At 35.2% G+C, this 5,766-nt stretch overlaps 1 non-coding gene across 1 annotated transcript; it reads right to left on the minus strand.

Moving 5' to 3' along the window:
- Positions 1-304: 304 nt before the first annotated feature.
- LOC111720449 lies at positions 305-406 on the minus strand. Its single transcript, XR_002770128.1, has one exon. It is a non-coding gene; the product is annotated as a U6 spliceosomal RNA (small nuclear RNA).
- Between the last annotated feature and the right edge of the window lie 5,360 nt (positions 407-5,766).

Below are 5,766 nucleotides of genomic sequence, written 5' to 3' on the forward strand. Positions count from 1 at the left end.
CCTTGATTTGTTTTTTCAAAATAATGACTATCTATACATTCAATTCAATATATTTATTAGGTATTATGTGCCAGAACTTGTGTTAAATGCTGGGGATATAAAAAGAGGGAAAAGAAATTTCCTGCCCTCCAGGAGTTTAAAATGTAAGAGGGAGACAAGATACAAATAAATATGTACAAACAAACTATATACAAAATATGTAGGAAATAATTAACAGAGGCAGGTGATGGAATTAAGAGGAGATAGGAAAGACTTCCTAAAGAAGGTGGGATTTTAGAAGCTAAGGAGGTCAACAATCAGAGTGAAAAATGTGGAATGCTTCACAAATTTGCACATCATCCTTATGCAGGGACTATGTTAATCTTTTCTAAATCATTCTTGTTTTAGTATATATGGGTTCTCTTATCTTATACAATAAACAACAAAAATGACTAATTGGGAATTGATACCCAAGATAAATAAGGAGAAATTAAGAGAATACTTAGGTGCCTTTGATGAATTCAAGTCACTCCAACCAGAAGAACTAGATCTTTAAGTCCTTAAAGAATTTGAAGATGTGAGTGCTGAATCATAATGTCAGTGATTTTTTTATTAAAGCTTTTTATTTACAAAACATATGCATGGGTAATTTTTCAGCATTGACCCTTGCAAAACCTTTTGTTCCAAATTTTCCTCTTCTTCCCCTCATCCTTTCTCCTAGCTGGCAGGTAGTCCAATACATGTTAAAAATATATGCTAAATCGAATATATCTATACATGTTGGAATTCTTACAAAGTGTTAACTCATTCGAGTTGATAGAGACAATAATTATCTAATTTAGCATGGTTCAGTATAATTGATTTGATCCTATGAGGAGATGTTATGGGCCAGAACTTGAAACAAGGTACTAAATAGAATTGAGAAGACAATGTTTAAATCTAGTTTAGCATTGATTTAATCATACAACAAATAATGGTTTTCCAGTGATATAATGATTGGTGTGTACTCAGTGAACAGCATATAAATAAGCAAGAAGCTCTCAGGGCCAGACACAGAGCACTCTGGGACATACAGAAGCCCACAAGTCCACTCTCGGAGGCAAAGTCAGATTCATTCCATCTTCCACCTTTGTGCTGGCTGGAGACTGAAGAAAGCAGAGGCAAAGGACAAGCTGCAAGAGCTCTTGGAACCAATCAGAAAGATAGGTCTCTAAGAAAGCTAACTGGGCCCAAGGAAAGAGATAAGAAATAAAGTTTGGATTTTATCAGTTGGCTGTATTTAGTGTTTATTACTCTGAACTGAAACTAAGGCTTCCTCCAGAAAACCTCCCCAAGAAACCTACTTCCAGAGAGAACCATTATATTTTAAAGAAGAGAACACCACATATACATATTTATACAGTTATCTTGCTGCACAAGAAAAATCAGATCAAGAAGGAAGAAAAAGAAACTGAGAAAGAAAACAGAATGCAAGTAAACAACAACAAAGAGAGTGAGAATGCTATGTTGTGGTCCACACTCTGTTCCCACGGTTCTCCCTCTGGGTGTAGATGGCTCTCTTTATCACTGAATAATCGGAACTGGGTTTGAATCATCTCATTGTTGAAGAGAGTCATGGCCATCAGAAATGATCCATCACACAGTCTTGTTGTTGCTGTGTATAATGATCTCCTGATTCTGCTTATTTCACTTAGCATCAGTTCATGTAAGTCTCTCCAGGCCTCTCTGAAATCATCCTGTTAGTTGTTTCTTACAGAACAGTAATATTCCATAGCATTTATATACCATAATTTATTCAGCCCATTCTCCAATTGATAGGTATCCACTCAGTTTCCAGTTTCTTGAACTACAAAAGGGCTGCCACAAACATTTTTGCATCTGTGGGTCCCTTTCCCTCTTTTAAGTTCTCTTTCTTTGGGATATAAACCTAGTAGAAACAGTGCTGGATCAAAGGGTATGCACAGTTTGATAACTTTTTGGGCATAGTTCCAAATTACTCTCCATAATGGTTGGATCTGTTCACAGTTCCAAAAAGCAATGTACCAGTGTCCTAGTTTTCCCACATCCCCTCCAACATTCATCATTATCGTTTCCTCTCATCTTAGCCAATCTGACAGATGTGTAGTGATATCTCAGAGTTGTCTTAATTTGCATTTCTCTGATCAATAGTGATTTGGAGTACCTTTTCATATGACTAGAAATAGTTTCAATTTCTTCATCTAAAAATTGTCTGTTCATTTTTTTTGGCCATTTCTCAATTGGAGAATAGCTTGAACTATTGTAAATTTGAGTCAGTTCTCTATATATTTTAGAAATGAGGCCTTTATCAGAACCTTTGAATGTAAAAACATTTTCCCAGTTTATTACTTCCTTTCTAATCTTACCTGCATTAGTTTTGTTTGTACAAAACCCTTTTAACTTAATATGATCAAAATTATCTGTTTTGTGATCAATATTGATCTCTAGTTCTTTGGTCGCAAATTCCTTCCTCCTCCTCAGATCTGAGAGGTAAATTAGTCTATGTTCTTCTAATTTGTTTATAATATCATTCTTTATGTCTAGATTAGAAACCCATTTGGTATACACTGTTAGGTGTGGGGCAATGCCTAGTTTCTGCCATACTAGTTTCCAATTGTCCCAGCAGTTTTTGTGAAATAGTGAATTCTTATCCCAAAAGTTGGGGTCTTTAGGTTTGTCAAATACTAGATTGTTATAGTCTGTGAATCTAATCTTTTCCACTGATTGACTACTCTATTTCTTAACCAGTACCAAATGGTTTTAGTGACCGTTGCTTTATAATATAGTTTTAGATCTGGTACAGCTTTTCTTTTGCTCTTTTTATTTGCTTTTCTTTTCATTAATTTCCTTGAAATTTTTGACCTTTTGTTCTTTCAGATAAATTTTATTGTTATTCTTTCTAGGTCAGTAAAATAGTTTCTTGGGAGTTTGATTGGTATAGCACTAAATAAATAGATTAGTTTAGGTAGTATTGTCATCTTTATTATATTTGCTCGACCTATCCAAGAGCACCTGATAGTTTCCAATTGCTTAGATCTGACTTTATTTGTGTGGAAAGTGTTTTGTAGTTTTGCTCATATAGTTTCTGACCCTACCTTGATAATATTTTATACTATTGAAAGTTATTTTAAATGGAATTTCTCTTTGTAACCCTTGCTGTTGGATTTTGTTAGTAATGTATAAGAATGCTGATGATTTATGTGGATTTATTTTGTAACCTGCAACTTTGCTAATGGATTAAACTGATTCTCAAGGTATGTCAGTGATTTTTGAACAATCAATAATAAACATTTATTAAGTATCTAATATGTCAGATATTAAATCAAGATTGGAAAAAAGTAAATGTCTCAATTTATCTAAAAATAGAAAGGATAAGGAAGAGATTACTATCTACAAACTATAGGCCAGTGAACTTGACTTTTTATCCCTGGGAAAAATCTAGAATAGATCCTTGAAGATACGAATGGGGAACATCTAGAAAGGGAAGCAGTGATGGCAAAGAGCCAGCATAGCTCCATCAAGAACAGGTTAAATTCCTTTATAACAAAAACTAGTAGATGATAAGAACCTTTATCTAGATTTTAGCTCACCTTTTGATAATCACACTATTTTTGTGGAGAAGATGGAGAGAGATACATTAGACAGTGATACAATTGGATTCAGAACTGGCTGAATGACTGGATTTAAAGAGTAATTGTTAATGATTCTGTGTTTGTAATGTGACAGGAGGTCCCTAGTAGACTATCCTAGACACCTGTGCTTGGCTCTATGCTGCTTCTTTTCTGTGCTTCACATTTTTATTGGTAATTTGGATAAACAGTATGTTCATCAGATCTGCAGATGATACCAGGACAAAGCTGAGAGGAACATTAGATAATAAGCATTTATTAAGCACTTACAGGGTAAGTAAGTTTGCTTACAAGTAGCGTATTAAGTGCTGGGAATACAAATTCAAGCAAAAAAGAAATATCGTTCTTGCCTTCAAGAAACTTACAATGTAATAATAATAAATAATTACAATGTAATAAAAATAATAAAGAGTAATAATAAAAAAGGCAATACATAAAAGAAAGTTGAGAAAAGGTAATGATAGAGGGATTGGGGAGTGGGGAAGGAGGGTGGAGTAAGGTGGGGCATGTTGAACTTCAGAGGAATGCCAGTCTAGTGGGAAATGAAGAGATGGCTGTCTCTTAAAGAGGGTCCTCTTTAAATGGAAATTCTGAGAGAAGCTTTATACTTTTATATTTATATTATATATATAATTGAAGTGTGCCTCTGAGATATGAGTTCCAGGACTTGAATGATCTTCAAGGATGAAGAGATTTCTGGGGAATGATAGAGAAATTCAGAGTAGTGTAGCCTGGTGGGAACATATTGGATGATACTCAGGGTCCAAAATAAGAACTGAGAAGCTCTGTCTACACTCTATTATGTCATCACCATCCCATTTTCTCCAAACAAAGGTCTCATTCTCTGATCTTCCTTTTTCTCTCATCATAGTATTAAACCATTTGAGTTATCCTAGATTTCCCAGTATCACCTCAATTTGAGTGTTATCACTTCTGGCACTGTATATATAGGAAACCATTTTTATCTTTTACATCTATCTTCTATTAAATGGCTTTGCTTTCATTACACACACACACACACACACAATATAAAATGGAGGGATTAATCAATGAGAGCCCAATCCTCAGAAATTGCTTGGATTTGCACTTTCTGGTAGGTTATGAATATATTATGAGCAGATATTCCTTGTTTAGGTACAATCTACTACATAGGATTTTAGGAACTAGTTCTGAATAAATAGGGGGCTAGAACTTTTTGATAATGAAAAATCTTTTAATTGGCTAAATTCGTGCTGGAAAGGGAGAGGGTGAAACTGAAACAGGACTGAATGTACATTCAAAAAATTTGAGCTGAAACTTCTCACACTTTCCTGATGTTCTTCCTTTTGAGTAAAGATATTTGCTTGAGATGCACAGTTGAGAGGACACGGATGTTTAATCTTTTTTGATTTAGTTGAATGAGTACTCTGAGATGCAAGTGTCCAAGTAAGTGAAGATCAAATTCAATTAGATAATGAATGCACAGCCTGAATATTGCCCATATGAGACACCAGGCAGTGGGCCTGGTGACAGAGGCTTATTTTTAAGATGAGGGAGTGGCTGCAAGAAGTCTCATCTCCTAGGCTTTCAACCTGATCTATAGCCCAGTTTTTTAAACTGTGGTTCACGATCCCATATGGGTTATTGTAACTGAATGTAGGGGTCAATGAAGCTATGATTTATTATTAATAATGTTTGATTAGTATACCTATTTTATGTAGCTATATCTATCTGGGGTCATGTAAAAATTTTGGAGATAAAAAGAGGTCACAAATGGAAAAAGTTGAAGAAACTCTGGCCTTTAGGATAGAGTCTTGGTATCTGAGGCTCTGGTCCTAGAAAGGGTCCTATCTAGCATTAGCAAGTCCTTTCTAGCTCCACTTCATTGGTAATGGAAACCTGTCACCCTCTTGCAGTGAGCCAATGTAGTGCAGCAGTAGACCTCAGAGGCAATGGAGGACGGGAAAAGCAAAAATTCTAGATCCATCCTGTACAGGGTTAGGGCATTCCTTCACACTATTAACAATGTATCACTTAGGTCTTGCTCTCTTAGTGGTACCCTTCAGGAGCCAGAATCTCTCTCCTGCACCTTGTATTGATGATCTTTTTATCTTTTCACATCCTTTTATATTCCTTCTAGCCATTCTTGTGAGAGACTTGC

The sequence above is a fragment of the Sarcophilus harrisii genome, chromosome 4 (assembly GCF_902635505.1).
Source record: "Sarcophilus harrisii chromosome 4, mSarHar1.11, whole genome shotgun sequence".
NCBI classification, from domain to species: Eukaryota; Metazoa; Chordata; class Mammalia; order Dasyuromorphia; family Dasyuridae; genus Sarcophilus; species Sarcophilus harrisii.